Source organism: Lissotriton helveticus, chromosome 9 (assembly GCF_964261635.1).
Source record: "Lissotriton helveticus chromosome 9, aLisHel1.1, whole genome shotgun sequence".
Taxonomy (NCBI): Eukaryota; Metazoa; Chordata; class Amphibia; order Caudata; family Salamandridae; genus Lissotriton; species Lissotriton helveticus.
This window is the reverse complement of record NC_136070.1, coordinates 448,471,105-448,489,502: the sequence shown is the minus strand read 5'-3', so window position 1 is coordinate 448,489,502 and position 18,398 is coordinate 448,471,105.

The following is an 18,398-nucleotide window of genomic DNA, read 5'->3' as shown; positions in this document are numbered from 1 at the left end:
TAAATGTGGAGCAGCTGGACTCCTATGACGAAAGAGGCCTTTCTAATGATATGGGTAACTACTGACCACTGTGAGGTTTGCTCTTTCACTTGTGCATGGTTTCAGCTGCTAGTTAACAGTGAAAGTTGCACATTGTGCAGTCAACAACTTGCACAGTCCTCGGGGCAGACCAAACCCTTAGGGTACAAATGAGTAAAACTGGAAATGTGTACAAGTGTGGGGCCACGAATGTACATGCACCCCCACATGGGTCATTCTTGATTCTCCTTGTTACACAATTGGAACCCATTTTCACTCGCATTATCACACATTGAAATTGCACAGGCAAAAGTGAAAATTACTTTTTGTGTTTCCACTATATTATATAAAACAATGCAAAAAGAACAACTGAAAGTAGTATTGTCTAAAGCCATTCAACGCTCACATTTGTACTCGTGGGGTGGGACTATCAGGGAAAGCTAGAGGGTAACAGGAGTTTCCTATCACCAACTTGACGAGAAGGCGGGGGCATTGGATGTGTGGTGACTGGCTCATAGGTCCCTGAGTAGTGGCCGACCTAAGGTTGGCTTCGAATTGACAAGTAGTTTAAGATACCCCATGGAGTTTGTACAGAGTCCCCATGCTGGTATGAGTATAATTGTTATTAGTGTGTTTCACCAAATGTTACAATGGATCGAGCACACCCAAGGAAGGTTTAGTAGTTGCAATGCTGTCTTATCCACTCACTATGAGCAGCACTTTCGATATTAACACTCCCCTACCAGGAAAAATAATGACATTCTGGAAAGTTCCTGTATCTCAAAAAATTGGCGAAAGAGCACACTGCTACCATATGCACAGGTAACTTAGGGACCAATAGAGTACGTCCGAGTATCAGTCTAACCTAGGTGTGGATCCCATTCGCCAGTAGGCTTGTGGGCATGTAAAGATGGGGCCTGTAGATGAGGCAGATCACTAGGAGACTGAAGATGAGATGGAGTGGCTTGGGTCTATAGAGCTTGAAGTCTCTTAAGAGAAACACTGAGTTAGATTGTAGGTCTCCAGAGTGGTTGCAACTGGATTGAAAGGTAGCCTGTGCCCAACCATTGTGATCTTTCAGTCATGAGTATAGAAGAACCAAGAATGGAACATGAGATCGGCTGGAAACCACTCTACTTATCTCTAATCTAAACCGTTGCCCGGGTTTCAGTAGTACGTATAAACCATACAAAATGGAAAAAAAAGGCAAAAGGAACATCCAAGGGCAGTGAACCCTCCAGATAATAACTGTAAAAGTCTAAACAAAGGTTCAGTGACTGAGGTCGTCCAGAGAATGGATGAGTTTCCCCTATAGGACAGGGGTGGTGAATTTTCCTCTGATTTCTCCTTTACACTCAGGTATTATAAAGAAATTTCTTACAGACTCTCACCGGAAGGAAAATGTAATTTGAACTGGAAGTCCAGTGTGCACTAGTAGCATAGTCTCAGTGTGGAAGTGTCTGGGCCCCTTTCTCCAAGAGCTGAGTTTTGCAGTGACAGCCTATATAATCATAGAGAATTCCTGACCTCCTCAGGAACACTTCAGGCTTCTTGAAGATAGCATGACGTTGACCTCCAGGACTAAATTATCAGCAAACATCAGTCCAGCCTGACTGTAGGTATATATCCTTCAATGTGGCCTCACACTCCCATGCCCAGGGTATCGATATCACCTCCAGTTCTTGAGACAGTTGTCAAAGAGGAGGGTCACTTGGGCCAATTAGATACCAGTAGACCTAAAGGAGCATCTGCCCCCCTACCCCTGCTCACACACATTTATAGTTTCCCATTTACATGAGGGAGCCAAGCTTCCCTCTTTGCAATTGTTATGTTGGAGGTCTGCTTCTTTTGAAGTGCACACTCTTCCCCTTGAAAGGCTGCCTTTCACAGCAGGAGAGACTTTCAAGCTGATAGTCCCACAACACAGGCCTTTGGAGTGACTAGAGTTCACATCTGGATTTCAGCCAGTGATATGTGCATCATGAGAGTAAAAAACTTAGTTCACTTACCAGCTCATCTATCAGACCACTCCGCAGTTCAACTTACACTTCAAGTAGAGACAACAAAAACTCAGAAAAGATTTACGGTAGAACGATCCATACTACTAGATCAGCAAATTATAAAAGAACTTAAAATAGAAACAGAAAATTTCTTTGAAAATAATAAATTTGGTACAACTAAACAGATTACGTGGGATACTTACAAAGCAGTACTAAGGGGAAAACTACTAAGTTTGGGTGCATATAAAAATAAAAAAACGAAACAAGAGATAAAAGATTTGGAAAACAATATCCACTCCCTAGACGTCGAAATAAAAGCAGAACAAGACACATCCAGGAAAAATGAATTGGAAAGAGAGAGGCAAAGTCAGAAGGAAAAACTAGAGGACACACTAGAAGACAGAGTGCGTATAAAATGGGAATCAAGTAAATTAAGAAATCATGAATACGGAGAAGGTTGTGGAAAGTGGCTTGCGTGGAAATTAAGAACAGATCAAACCAGGAACAAAATAAGGAGCATACATCAGGACGGCCAGGCGAACCAAAGTACTGACGAGAACGATATCAGACAAGAGTTCAAAAAATTCTTCTCAGAATTATACACGGAAGATACCAACCCCTCAGAAAATCAGATTGATAAATATCTAGATGCTATACCACTTTTAACCTTAACAGAGGAAGAAAAGGAAGAACTGAATAAAGAAATTCAAATAAGTGAGGTAGAGGAGACAATCAAAAATCTAAAAAAAGATAAGGCAGCGGGCCCAGACGCTCTACCAAACGAACTCTATATGATATTAAACAACACTCTGTCACCATACATCACAGAGTTGGCAAACCTGATCCTCAAACATCAAAATAAAATCCCCGACTCTTGGAATGACGCTGTGATAACTGTCATACTAAAACCAGGCAAGGACCCTAATAGATGTGAGTCTTATCGGCCTATATCGCTGCTTAATGCAGATTATAAAATCTTCACAAAAATTATGGCAGCTCGATTAGGAAGAGTAATGACCCAACTCATAAACATAGATCAAAAAGGATTTATTAAAGGAAGACAACTGCATGAAATCACTCATGAACTCCTGAGTACCATCGACATTGCCACACAAGAGAAAATCCCCCTCACAATACTTACCGTCGATGCCGCTAAGGCTTTCAATAGGGTTAACTGGCTCTTCCTTGAAAAAGTCATGGATAAGAACAACATAGGCCAACCTTTTATACACGTCATGAAAGAAATTTACAAAACACCAAGGTCAAAAATTTTAGTCAATGGCAGCCTGACAGAGGATGTGATCATAGAGAGAGGAACCAGACAGGGATGCCCCCTCTCGCCTTTGCTCTTTAACTTATACATTGAGCCGTTGGCAAACAAACTAAGGAACGCTAAAGAAATAATTCCATTTACGCACCATGATTGGGAAAAAAAGATCGCATTATATGCAGACGACCTGATGATTTTTACGAAAGATTATGTTACCTCTAAATCAAATATAGAAGAGATCATAAGTACGTTTGGAAAGAACTCAGGCTACCTAGTAAATCACTCTAAAACCGAAATAATGACATGGAATACACATTTCAATAATTCAAACATCAAGAAGGAAATAAAATATCTAGGAATCTTAGTAAATCACGATCTTGAGAAGATTCCACAGCGCAACATAAACAAAGTGGCAGGAGAAGTCAGAAAATTACTTAAAGTGTGGTCCAGTCTCCCACTTAGTATTATTGGAAGATCAAATATTATTAAAATGTCGATTTTGCCCAAGTTCACATACCTTTTTAATACCATCCCCTTGGAATTTGGAAAAGCCCTTCTAAAAAAACCACAGAGTGAAATTACCAGCTTTATATGGGCCTCGAAAGGAACAAGGATATCTTGGAAAAAACTCAGAAGAGGAAAACAAGAAGGAGGATTAGCTAGCCCAGACCTGACGGAATATTACAAGGCGTTCCAGTTTAAAAACATGCGGATATTGCTCAAAACTCATCACTATTACCCAAAATATTTGCAAGCACTGACAGAGTCAGTGGACCATTTTTTATTCAAATTTGGACATCCAAAATACTTTAAAAAAAATAAAACTGAAGACTTTAAGAGAGGCAGCGAAGCTGTGGACACAAATTAGAATAGCCCTGAACATCCAATATTACAGTACAATGGCTCACATTTGGGAATCACCAGGAACCCCAGAGTGTCTAAAAGATTCAATGGCATACCCCCTGAAACTAGCTAATATTAACTATTGGGGTCAGCTATTAAAAGGTTCCTCTTTGGTAACTTGGGAAGAACTGCAAAGTATTACAAATGACTCAATTTCCAAATTTAAATATTATCAATTGTCAAGCTGGACCAGAACCATCCCTATAAATAAACAAGACACCGGAAATCTGGAAAAAGAAATGGTAAAAAACTCACAAATCAACAAAGAGGTTGCAAAGTGGTACAGGGCCCTTATAGAAGCAGCAAATAGAGACACGCAGATTGAAGACGAAATCTGGGGGAGAGATTTTCAAATAGCCAACCTGGATAACATATGGGAAAAATCTGTAGGAAAATGTTGGTCAACTCTAAAGTCAGCGGCTTTGAAAAGAAATCACTTATATACAATACACCGTGCATACTGGACTCCGAAAAAGCTCTCCAAATTCAAAAATGCTGGCGTAAAAAAATGCCCGAAATGTGGGGAAGAACAGGCAGATGATATCCACATGTTTAAAAACTGCCCATCTCTGGAAAGATACTGGGAAGAAGTTGGTAAGACCGTGAGCATGATCATGCATACACAACTAACCGTAAGTACAATCCTAACTCTTTTTGGGATAGAAGACACTAAAGATGGAGGGAGATTAACTAAAGGCCAGGAAAACCTTCTTTTTGTGCTAATGGTACTGGCAAGGAGGGAGATCTGTATTAACTGGGTTAGTGTATCTCCTCCAACACATGGAGCATGGTTGAATTCAGTCATAAGGGTTAGCAAATTAGACAGAAAGGGAACAACCTCAAAAAGATTTAAATTTTGGGAAACCTTGGAGAAACATCTAGACTCCAATACAGGGTTGGTACAAACGGTCCAATGATTAATGCGAAACGACATCTGGCGGACGAGTAAAATACTCGTCGAGTAGTCAAGGTGGCTAGCTCTTACCCCCATCCCAAACCAGAATCTGCTAATGTGTAATGGTTTAAGGATACTCCTCTGATAAATTGGAAAATTTGGAAACTTTCCAAATACGAAAGACCAAGGGGCTATTCCGGTAATCACAATCAGAGGCAGAAACCTAAAACTCCATTCACATATAAATTCGCAATATGAGGATAAAAAAAAAAAAAAAAAAAAAAGATATGTGCATCAAAAGACTAATCCTGGGGTATTAGCCCTACTCAATAATTCCCTTATCAGCCCTATCTCCTTCCTGAGATGCGTCCAAGCCTTTTCCTTGTGATCTTTCACTATATCAAAGAGCACCTTTTGAAGTGTACATCGGGAGTCTCTCTCTCTCTCTCTTTCTCTCTCTCTTCTTCGGTGTGTTCACCCAGGTCACAGGAATGCACAATACACAACTCTGTCTTTGGTGATTCCTCTATTTTTCATGTCTTCACCATGCAGGTCTTAGTCTCCCAAAATGGAACCCAGTGTCCTCCATATAATATATTAATGCAAGCACACTCATATTCAGTGTACATACACAGTGCACACACTGTCCAGTGCTGTTCTCTCCATCTCTCAGCCCCACGCTCTTCAACATCTACATGCCCCCTCTCACCGACATTGTCAGACAGCATGGGCTCAGCATAGTATCTTACGCCGATGACACCCAGCTCATCCTCTCCCTCACGAAGAACCCCGAAGACACCAGACTCAGCTTCCAAGAAGGAATGAAAGACGTTGCAGCCTGGATGAACAACAGCTACCGAAAACTAAACTCGGAGAAGACAGAGGTCCTCGTCCTTAGACCCTCCTGCACAGCGTGGGATAGCTCCTGGTGGCCCCCTGCCCTCGGAAACCCACCCACCCCGACGAACCACGCCCGGAACCTCCGCATCATTCTAGACTCCTCCCTCATCATGACTCGTCAGATCAACGCCGTCGCCTCCAACTGCTTCAACTCCCATCCTCTGCAAGACCTTCAAGTCAATCCCCCTGAATGCAGAAAGACCGCCACCCATGCACTCATAACCATCAGACTGGACTATGGGAACGCCATCTCTATGCCCAAATCAACAAAACCCTGCTACTCAAATTCTAAACCATCCAGAACACCACAATCAGATTCGTCCTCGGAACCCCACTAATACACAGGCACGGCCCGTGCAGGGCCTTATACCGGGGCGGGGCGGTAAAGTCAGGCGGGGAGGGTACGGGTGGGGGGTTGTAAAATGCGGGCTATGGACCATTACAGGTAAGTACTGGGAAAAAAAAACGAATTTTGTTGCCCGCGCTGCATCACATTTGGCGATGCAGCGCAGGTAACGATTTTTTTTTCCGGTACTTTCCTGTAATGGCCCATATCCCGCATTTTACAACCCCCCACCCTGACCCTGCCCTGCCTGCTGTCACCGCCCCGGTATAACGCCCTGCACGGGCCGTGCCTGCGAATACATGACCCAACACCTACAAGACCTCCACTGGCTCCCCATTGAGAATAGAGTAACCTTCAAGCTACTCACCCACGCCTACAAATCCCTTCATAATATTGGACCCAAATACCTCAACAAAAGAGTCTCCTTCCACATACCCAAAAGGAACCTCTGCTCCACCGACCTCGCTCTGGCAGAGACCCCATGCATCTGCAGAACCAGAGCAGCCGGAAGGGCCTTCTCCTACGTCGCAGCAAAGACCCGGAAGACTTCTAACATGGGCTTCGATTGGAATTCCATAGAGCATATTATCAAGCTAATTATCGCCACTTTATCGTCAGTTTTCTGACGATGAAGCGGAGATAATTTTATCGCCTGTCTTGATAATATGCCCCAAAGTTTTTTAACAGTGTAGCCAGCGAGGGCACCACCATCAGAAACATAGCTGCCAAGGTTTACGATTGCCATGTGTGACATTTTTAAAAAAATTGTGAAATTATGAGTGACATTTCAATGACTATGAGTGACACTTTCTCGCGAGCAAAAATCATGCAATTAAGACGAGTGAAACTTCTAAATATCAGAAATTACAGCCATTTGAGCAACAAGAAACTGTTGCAGAGAGACACAAATGGAAGGACACTAACTAATTATCCAAGAAGGCTGGCCGTGAACAGAAATTGATAAGATCATGTTGCTTAGACATCTTACTCTAGTTTTTTACTGCAGCATCACTTGCTTCCAGTTTGTCTGTAGGAACGTGCTGTTTTAGAGTGAGGTTTAACCATCTGTGACCGCCAACCTTGCTCATAATTGCTATAGTCTGGATTTTTCTACCTAACCTACATACATACAACACCATCTCTGAGTCAGTGCTACCTAAAAGTTTTAACACAACGTACTTACGTTTCCACGTCATTTACTTTAGTTGGCACTTATACTTAATCGGCAGTGCTACCAAGTACCAAATATTTTTGAAAGCATGATTCAGCACGTGCCATGTATCTATAGTAACACCGGCGGCGTGGACTTTCACTTAGTATAGTGACGATCCTACTGGTCACTTACTGCACTCATTGCCCAGCCACGATGTATTCACTCTGCCGCAGCCTGTCTTCAACCTGGCAGCCACTCGAGTCGACACTCCTCGTGGCCGCTCGCAGTCCTCAAGGTGGGGCACTGAGGCTGCAGTGTTGCGCAGCGAAGCTCATCCCCATTACTACCTTAATTCTCCCATAGTGCTTCGACTCCCTGACTCACAGCCCACACCTTCCCTGGGGCCCGTCTTCTGAAGCGACTTGCGCACTCCTGTAATGTGGAGAGCTTACACCGGCCTGCCCACGCTGTCCTCCCAGATTCCCAAGTCTGACTGTCCACGTAATAGTGCTTAATTTGTGCCCAGGCCTGTTTGTGCCGGTGGTTGCAGGGGATGGGCATCGGCTGTCGTAGTAGGTGGAAGAAAGAGACCGTCACCTAAGGTGAAATAAAGAAAGACTAAGCAGCCTTTCTATTTGACACCACCTGGTTTTACCAGCAGTGGTGGAGAGCGGCTGGGAGCTCCCCAGAAAAACTTCGGGCCCTAAGTTTTTGTTTTAATTCAGCACTGTCTGTCTTTGCCAAATATCTCAATGTTCTCTCGTCACAACTCCCATATCTCTCACTCTTGCATCTCTCACTCAGTGTACTCTAATCAGAGCCCTCATTTTCACAGTAGTTTGACATCACAATAAGCACTCGTGTCCACTTACCAGAACTCGAACTTTAAATGTCAAGATAGCAGATCACTCGAATTCACTGCCCTAACAGACCCCTTGCAGTAGCTCTCACTGTCCTCTTACCAGATCCCTCACATCTTCCCAGCCACTCGCCAGATTCCTCACTCGCTCCCTGTCTCACCAGACGACTCACTCTCCCCACCGTTTTATAAAAATCCCTCAAACTCGCTTTCCTCTAACTGGGACCCTCACACTTACTCTCACAGCCCGGTTACCAGATTGCTACTGCTGTTTTATCAGATCGCTCACTCAATGTTCTCTTAACAGATAATTCAGAGTCCCATCATAAGACACTTTCGTCACCCTCATTTTCATACCAGATCCTTCACACTCACTCCCACTGTCCTCTTGCCAGATCACTCACTCGCTGCCAAAGCTGATGCCGAACACCGGTAAATACTCCTGTGAACTATGTCAACAATTCCCTTTCACATATGGCCTTCGCAGATTCCACGTATTCACTTTCCCCCACCTTTGCTCACACCTCCTACTTCTCATACAAGCCCTAACAGATCACTTCTTGCACTAACAGCCTTCTCACTTTCACTCCCGCTTCGTATCCCTATTGTTTTTCTGCCCCAAAACTCATCCTTTTACTTGTCAAACTTACTCTCCCACATTCTTGGCCCACACACACTTTCTGCCTAACACTCTTCTTTCCCAACCCCTCCCTTTCACCCTTCTGGCCCCTATCCCTCCTCCTACACATCCCTCCCCTGCAATACAAAGTACTTTAGCTGAACTGACATGCACCCCCTCCGCCGCTCCTCCGGCTCACACTCACCTTCCGTGCCGCCGGAGCAGCCGTGCAGCAGGGCCAGCAGCCCCCAGATGCAGCAGTGCAGGTCGCCGTGCAGTGCCATGCTCCTTAGTGCAGCGGACAGTGCAGTTCCATGTTCCTCGGTGTAGCGTGCGGTGCAGTGCGTCTCACGTCGGGAGCAGAACCATGCTCCGCTGTGCAGGGTGCTGTGCAAGCCTCCCCGGTAGTGCGGAGTTACAGGCGCCTCGTTCAGGGGTGCACCAGCGGCATGCTACTTGGTGCAGTGTGAAAGCCGGCCACCCGCAGCAAATTCGATTCATTGCCCCTCGCGGTGGCAGGGGGCCTGCCATGAGACTCGAGTCTGTCTCTCGTGCTGCCTCATGCTCCCTCGTGCTCCTGCTCATTCAGATTCCCCGCCGCTTCTGCCGCCTACTTCCTTTTCCTCCTCCGGACGTGACGGCACTCTACTGCCAGCTCATCCGGATTAAAATCCCGGCCCCATGGTGCCACGCTGATTGACAGCAGTACTATCGACTCCTAGGTGAGCAGCCCCTTTCCCCCCTAATTAGTGCGAGAGTGTGATGAAACTGACTGTTGCCGGGCGCCGCGCCGGCGCCGCCGCTGCTTGCCGCATTGATTAATTGTTTCCAGGGTAACTAACACAGCAGGTAGCTGCCTGGGGAGAGCAGATCGCCTGTTAACTATTTTGGACTCAGCTCAGCCAGCAGCACGGTCTCGGGAGCAGCAGAGAACCCGGGCACAGGCGCCGCTGGTGGCGCGCCTGGCAGGTGGCAAAATGCGTGACAATTCATTTCAGTGCGGTGATGCGGATCACCGCACTGAAATGCGTGGGCGTCACACCTGATGCGTGACGCTTGGCAGGACTGCAGAAAACTAACGGCCCAGCTGACTCTTCAGGTGAACCAAGGCATTTGTAACAGCATACATTGTTTACCTAACTCTAAATCAGGTCAAAATCTCAATCTTGCCTAAATATCTCCCTTTAAAAATGTTGACTAAAATGTACTTCCTAACTCCAGCAGAACTCACTTTCACATCATTTAAGAAAGAGTAAATGTACTATTTCAACTCCAGTCCTAGCACATTTAGAGACAGTTACTTGTCAGTGCCTTTTGTTGCAAGTCAAAAATGTTATGCAAGCTTGAGATTTAGGTATTCTGAGTATATTCTATGTTTTTGCAAAATTTGAATCTTCCATCAATGTTTTCACATGCTACCTCATTACTATAGTGAGTGATGCACTTGCAAATGTATAAATCCCAGAAAATCGCTGCGTTGAATCTATGTCCCTCATTGCAAGTTGAGAAAAATAGAGTGAAGTACTTAGCTCCCCTGGTAAATACCATAACCCCAGTGTAAAGCACTTAGCACGGGTGATAATTACCTCCTATTCTAAGGTTTCAACATGAAATGAGGCAGATCAAGCAAAAACAAATGTTAACATACCGAATTCTGGATACTTTTCCTCTTTTTCTAGAACTTTTGCAGTGATAAATTAGCAGATACCTACCGGAATCTATCAGTGGAAAATGCAAGGTTGTGAAAATTACCATATTATTGTAATCCCTTTGTGTTTTGCCAGTGCTGTTTTGCAGCAAAAAAACATTGTCCATATTTGTGTACATGGAATAAGCAATAAACAATGTTTTTTGCATCTACAAAACATTACCATTGATCACAGCAAGAGAACAAAATGGCATACATTTAGCAAAAGTAATGCACTGCTAAATAGAATGTTGGTACAAATTATAATCTAACGCGCCCTTTATGTAAATTGAGCACGTAATGTTAAATTCACGAATTGTTTGTGATGGTTACAACGTTTTTCATTACGTTTCATCCAAGAATATATTCAGCCGTTCTAAGTGCCTTCGTGTACGCCAGTCAAATATCCTCTGAAAAAGCTAAGGTAATCTTGGAGCAAAGTTGACTTAAACATGCAGCCAACTGCTGTTTTTGATCCCAGAATTAAAGCATTACCTTTACATTTTTTTTCGCTCTATTATGTTAGACTAAACAAGATGAAAGCAGATTATGCAAGCGAATCGCCAGTCGCGCCACTACAGCATATTGGTTTCCTGAGTGGAAAAGCAATTCTCTACCCGTCTCCATAAATACAATGTGAGAAACACTTTGCTTCCTGTTGTTCCAGTATATAACTAATTCCCATAGAAAAGGAAAGCTCAGGAAAAACCCTGCTGTTGCAAGGCCTTAAAATAACCTTACGCAGTTGTATTAAGGTGTGAGGATTATGACTTTGAATGCGCCCATTGTGTTTGTTTTTGAATGACTAAGTGCAATACTGCATGTCTCTGTTCATATCTGATGGGTCTAAAAACGTGATTAAAGTAAAATCCACACATGGGCATATTCTGTTAGATATTAAAACTTAGCCCTTTAGTTATTGGTGCATTGTATACTTCATAAATGTGGATTAGCATCACATTTGAATATATTACAATCGCCACCACTTCACCTCAAAATTAATAATACCCAAGTCAACAGGGTGAAAATTAAATATATATATTTATATATATCTTTCAAAATGGCCATGCATTAAGAGGCGCACTCCTCCAGCCGGTGAGGAACAACCCTTTATTTTCACAAAGCAGAGTTACAACTCTGGCCATTTCCGTCCATCTGCCTTATGCGTTTCAGAGCAAACGTGCTCTTTCATCAGAGGCAGTTTTTAAAAGGCACCACAGTTTCTGGATTTCTCCACAGTTCCTTGCATCACATTAATTTGTAGGCTTCAGGTGTGCCTTTTCCGGTTAATCTGGTAACTTCATTTGCATGCATGCTGGGACTTGTGGTTTTCACATCCTGCTCTTTACCTTCAGTGGTTGTGTGCTTCGGGCTGGACTGTTCCCATGGGGCACAGGGTCAAGACTGATTTGCATATGGCGGGGTTCAAACTGGAATGGCATGGTGAGCAAAAAAACGATGGATTTAGGCGCAGATCTCTGTACTGGGGGGAATGTATGACATTGTTCTGCATTCTGTCCATCAACTGTTGTTTTGCATTTGTCACCCCAAGTGGGACGGGTATGCTCAGACGTGAGTCCTGTGCTCTCCATGCCACTGGAGTCAAGCTATCCTGGCTGATGAGGGCTGAAAGCTCAAAACCGTTCCTAGGATGCTTGTGTCCAGTCCAGGGAGGACCTGGCTTGGCAGTTCGGGCTGGACTGTTCCCATGGGGCACAGGGTCAAGACTGATTTGCATATGGCTGGATTCAAACTGGAATGGCATGGTGAGCAAAAAAACTATGGATTTAGGCCCAGATCTCTGTACTGGGGGGAATGTATGACATTGTTCTGCATTCTGTCCATCAACTGTTGTTTTGCATTTGTTACCCCAAGTGGGACGGGTATGCTCAGACGTGAGTCCTGTGCTCTCCATGCCACTGGAGTCAAGCTATCCTGGCTGATGAGGGCTGAAAGCACGAAACCTTTCCTAGGATGCTTGTGTCCAGTCCAGGGAGGACCTGGTTTGGCAGTTTGGGTTGGACTGCTCCCAGGGGGCACAGGGTCAAGAATGATTTGCATATGGCTGGGGTCAAACTGGAATGGCATGGTGAGCAGAATAACGATGGATTTAGGCCCAGATCACTGTACTGGGGTGAATGTATGACATTGTTCTGCATTCTTTCCATCAACTGTTGTTTTTGCATTTGTCACCCCAAGTGGGCTGGTATGCTCAGACGTGAGTCCCTTGCTCTCCATGCCACTGGAATCAAGCTATCCTGGCTGATGAGGGCTGAAAGACCGAAACCGGTCCAGGGATGCTTGTTTCCAGTCCAGGGAGGACCTGGCTTGGCAGTTCGGGCTGGACTGCTCCCATGGGGCACAGGGTCAAGACTGATTTGCATATGGCTGGGTTCAAACTGGAATGGCATAATGAGCAAAAAACAATGGATTTAGGCCCAGATATCTGTACTGGGGGTGAATGTATGACATTGTTCTGCATTCTGTCCATCAAGTGTTGGTTTTTACATTTGTCACCCCAAGTAGGACGGGTATGCTCAGACGTGAGTCCCGTGCTCTCCATGTCACTGGCTAATGAGGGCTGAAAGCCCGAAACCGGTCCTAGGATGCTTGTTTTCAGTCCAGGGAGGACCTGGCTTGGCAGTTCGGGCTGGACTGTTCCCATGGGGCACAGGGTCAAAACTGATTTGCATATGTTTGGGTTCAAACTGGAATGGCATGGTGAGCAAAACAACTATGGATTTAGACCCAGATCTCTGTACTGGGGTGAATGTATGACATTGTCCTGCATTTGTCCATCAACTGTTGTTTTTGCAGTTGTCACCCCAAGTGGGACGGGTATGCTCAGACGTGAGTCCCGAGCTCTCCATGCCACTGGAATCAAGCTATCCTGGCTGATGAGGGCTGAAAGCCCGAAACCGGTCCTAGGATGCTTGTTTCCAGTCCAGGGAGGACCTGGCTTGGCAGCTCGGGCTGGACTGTTTCCATTGGGCACAGGGGCAAGACTGATTTGCATATGGCTGTGACAAACTGGAATGGCATGGTGAGCAAAAAAACTATGGATTTAGGCCCAGATCTCTGTACTAGGGCGAATATATGACATTGTTCTGCATTCTGTCCATCAACTGTTGTTTTTGCAGATGTTTTATTAAATATTCACTGAGTGGTAGTAGGCCTTGTACACTTTGACAAAGGCTCGGATCAGCTGAAATGTGTCAGTGTTGGTAATGCTGCAATAAAGTTTGTTAAATAAAGTATGCACTCTGGAGTGCCCACGTTTGTCCCGTGTTGTGAGAAGAAATAGTGTATATCTATAAATATAATGGGTTTTATAAACGTGCTAAATGTAAATCATGCAAAATAGGCAAAAAACTCCAAGGAATATTATTCGCCATTTGCTCACATACCAATGTCCATCAAGGGCAGATACACCTGTAAGAGCGAATTTGTCATCTATGTACTAACTTGCACTGGTAGCAAAGGATATATAGGTAGCACAATCTTACCGGTACACAAATGTATTTTGCAACACATGCGTAACATAAAAAAAAGAATGAACGTATCCAGTTGCCAGACACTGTGCTGATGTACATCAAAGTGATGTAACACAAATGTCCTATTTTGTGATTGATACTATACCAAACTCTATTAGAGGGGGTAATAAAGTCAAAGCTCTCCAACATTTGGAGAGTATTTACATCCTCAACCTAGATTCCTAACATCCTAATGGATTAAACATGCAATAGGAGGTACACAATTTTCTATGAAATAGAAATAGAAAAAATACTCTACTTCAATCTGCAGACATACCACATGGTCTTTATAACCATCATGAGTGGGGGTTTCCTTTCCCTGAATTTTTAGTTAGTTCTGTTTTTTTTATCCAGTGGTTTATACATTTTATATTGATGGGGAGCTATTGAAGGAATGATATATAAAAGGAGAAATAATGGGAGATGTTCACTATATAATGAACCTGCTAAGAAAGGTGACAAATATATATGAACAAAAAATGACTTGTAGTGGCAATACAGTATTCCATATGTTAATAATCCTAATACGGACTCAATGAACGTAGGTGCACATGTTAGAGTCTTACTATAGATTATAATTATAGGACAAGTGAAGCAATATAGATGTCATCATAATGTGGGACACAACATCAGAATATATTAATACATACAAATCACAATATAACGTATTAGGAATAACATATGTTATTTAAAGCATTAAGGTGGCTACAAAAGAGACAAAGAGAAGAAAAAAGGGAAAAGGGATAAACGAAAGAGTATGTTTATTTTTGTGCTCACCTGGGGCGTCATTTATGAGGCCATGCGTCACTTTTACGCCGCCGGTGCGTCACTTTTTGTGACGCACCAGCAGCATAAAAAATGTGCCTTGTTGCACCATATTTACAAAGTGACGCATCTAGGTAGATGCGTCACTTTGTAAACCCCTGCGCCACATTATACCTGCGCCAGGTATAATGTATGCAGGGGGGCGGTCTGACGCAAGAAAGGGTCATAGAAGTGACTCAGTGAAATTCATAAGATTTCACTGCGCCACTTCTAGGAAGCAAATGCGTCAATTTCTTACGCCTGCCTCACAGCAGACGTAAGACTGACGCAGGCCCTTTCACATGGGGCTTGCCCCATGTGAACGGACACATTGCTGGAGTTGCGTAACTTTTGTGACACACTCCAGCAATGCGCCACTTTTGCGCCATACAGATACGTCTGAAATACTGACGTATCTGTAACTCCTTACACAATGATGCGTCATACTGTCAATATGACGCATCATTGGTGTCGCAAGGAGGGCGCAGTGAAAAGTGACGCATCTCTGTGTACACGCAGCGATGCGTCACTTTTCATAAATGAGGCCCCTGATGTATATAGCCGCCAAATATGTCACCACTGCATTTGTGTGATCAAGGCAGTGGGCGAAGCGCATTACGTTTGACTTGAGCAACTGCCGATAAATTGTTTATAGCATCATGGAAGGTCTGTGTCATTTTCTGCACCCAGATGCGAATTTATATATATATATATATATTCACTGAAAAAACCATAGGTTATAGACCATATATAGTTAGGAATTAGCATTTAAAAAACCTTATTTTACTCACACAAAACCATTGAAATTCCATATATAGTTAGTTGCACTAACTATATATCGCGCACCCGCAATCCACTGCTGATCATGTCACATATTACATCATTCATGACATGGTCAGTGACATCACTGATGACATCACTGATGACATCTCAAATGACATCACTGATGACATCACTGATGACAACATCCAGTGACTGTATGTTTCTGTAAAGTTAAAATATGTCTTACATATTGAAGAATGAGTGGATGTATAAGTGTCTGGATGAAGGATTTAGTAGGTGCGTGACTGACTGTATGAGTGAGTGATTAAATGTGTCTCACTGAATGCATGGGTTAGTGACTAAACTGTCTTAATTTGTGCATCATTATGTCTGTTGTGATGTAAACTGCTGCATGTGTTGATCATTAGCTATACGAGAGGCTATATGTGTTATTAATTGGTTGCCCAAGTATTTCTATGGGAGATTGAGTTTGTGTGGGGGTTGCTGGAAGGTGTGTGACTCTATGCATAGATGTGTGAGCAGTTTATTCACTAGGTGTATGAGTTCAAGAGTGCATGTGGAAACAGCTACATGGGCAGTTGACTGTGTGCATGAGTGTATTGATGAGTGAATGGATATCGCAATGCTACATGTCATAGCAAGTACATATGTAAAACACAGTACATGTGAGAGTTGGCATATATAAATAACTGTGCATGAGAGCCACTGAATGAGTGAGTGGTTGTATCGATCATTGTGAACTTGTATCAGGGATTGTATAAGAGAGTAAATATGTGTTAGTATATGTTTCAATAAGTAAGGTGTGTTTAACTGTATAGTTGAAGAAATGGAGGTGAGATTGTTTCTTTGCATGACTGACTGGGTGTGGGAGTAACTCCATGGATGAGTGGCAGTGTGTGAGTGTCTGTATACACTGAGTGTATCTAAGGTTATATTAGAGTCTGAAGAGGTTTATCGTATTAGCACAAGAATGATGTCAAATGAGATGTCATCAGTGATGTCATCAGTGATGTCATTTGAGATGTCATCAGTGATGTCATCAGTGATGTCACTGACCATGTCATGAATGATGTAATATGTGACATGATCAGCAGTGGATTGCGGGTGCGCGATATATAGTTAGTGCAACTAACTATATATGGAATTTCAATGGTTTTGTGTGAGTAAAATAAGGTTTTTTAAATGCTAATTCCTAACTATATATGGTCTATAACCTATGGTTTTTTCAGTGAATTTCAATGGTTTTTTAATAGCAAATATCATAAGCTGTCGAATGTCAAGTACGTGGTAAGTAAAAACATTTTCGTGTTTATGCACACTGATCTGCTTTGAATGCTGCCCCCCACCCCTCATTTCTATTAGGAGTACTCTCTCTTTGCAGATAGTGAAGGGTAGTTAACGCAGGCCTTTGCCCCCGTTGTAATCCGTCGTGCCTGCTTCTCTCTCCATTTGATTGATTGTTCTCTTTGGTTCATTCTCTATTTACAAACAAGCACAGAGTCGCAATACTCTGTTTAGTCTTTGCAGATAGCGAAAAATCGTGTAAAAAAACAAAAGGAATCGAGCAAAATCAGTAGGCCACTAATGGGATCTCTTTTTGACCTCCCTAAAATAGAAACATTAGGAACAACCTGTTGATAATACCAATGTGTATGTACATAAGCGGCGTTCATTTGTGTTCACAGTACCCCTTGTTGATTGTTTGAATCGAGCATTGAATTGTTCGAAGTTGGTTCTCTTAAGAATCTTCTCTGCCTGCAAACGAGGAAGAATAGGAATATTCTCTCTCCCTTTGCAGATAGTGAAGGGTAGGTAACGCAAACCTTTAACACGTCGTGCCTATTTCGTTCCTCATTGATTGTTTCCCCAAACATTGACTGTTTGGGAATTGGTTCTTTTTGGAGGTATTCCCTGTTTGCAAATATACGTAGTAAAATCTTTGCAAATAGTGAAAGGGTACGTAATGCGGACCTTTCTCCCCCGTTGTAATCTGTCATGCCTATCTACTCCCCACTGATTGATGCACCTGTTTCACCCGGACCATTTACTAGAGATACGTCATCTGGCCCGACCAGAGAGCACCCCTAGTGAAAAGGACATATGCAATAATAACGAAGTGATCACTGTATCCTGTTAACAGAAACTTTAGCATGAAACAACCTGGAAAGAAAAGAATAGGAAAACGAAAATCAGTAGGCCACTGATGAACATGAACTTTTATTAAACAACGAACAAAGAAACGATAACATAACGTAATGATAAAACCTATTAATGTCCTAGAAACAAGAAAACGTTAAAATATGCCAGTGGTGAGAGACCAGAAAAACAGTAAGAGAAACCAAATCACCCCTCGCTGTCCCACCGCCTGCCACGCCAAAAAAATCGATAGACTAGGGAAAATGCAAGTCAGTAGAACATCCGCCCCCACTCTGGAAACTTCCAAGGTGGGGCAGGGTTGCGGCTACGCCCAGCCGGGAGCAGCCCATATAAGGCGGGTCCTGCTGCCACGCCTCGGCCAGGAGATCCTAACGTAGGGTGTAGCCGGAGGAGAGGCCGAGGCCAGCGGGACCCGGCCAGGGGATTGCCTTTACAACGCTGAAGAGTTGCAGGGGGGGGAATATCTCCTCG